Here is a 402-nt window from a genome sequence, read left to right on the forward strand (position 1 = left end):
GCTCGTGGCTCAATAATCTCGACTTGTGAGCAAGTTAACGAACCAAGCTTGAGCTGGCTCATAAGCTGGCTAGGCTCATTTGCACCCCTACTTCAAATATCATAAATGACGAAATTAACCTTTACTAGTGAAAAGACACAAAAGTATTGATGTCGTAGGTTTTCACTGATGGCTTAAGATAAATTCATATAGTCTTTCAAAAAATTTTGCATTTTTTAGAAGAGAAATTTGAATTTATTCATCTTATGTATCCCTGTGTTAGACTCCCATTCTTCCTCCACATCTCCAACTGTTCCTCACTCACTTTGTCTTTATTGGGATTTACATGCATAACAAACAAATCTTATGTATTTACATATATATCCCAAAAACATTGAAATTTGCTTATAGAACACTTATAAA

The sequence above is a fragment of the Phalaenopsis equestris genome, unplaced genomic scaffold (assembly GCF_001263595.1).
Source record: "Phalaenopsis equestris unplaced genomic scaffold, ASM126359v1 Scaffold001122, whole genome shotgun sequence".
NCBI lineage: Eukaryota > Viridiplantae > Streptophyta > Magnoliopsida > Asparagales > Orchidaceae > Phalaenopsis > Phalaenopsis equestris.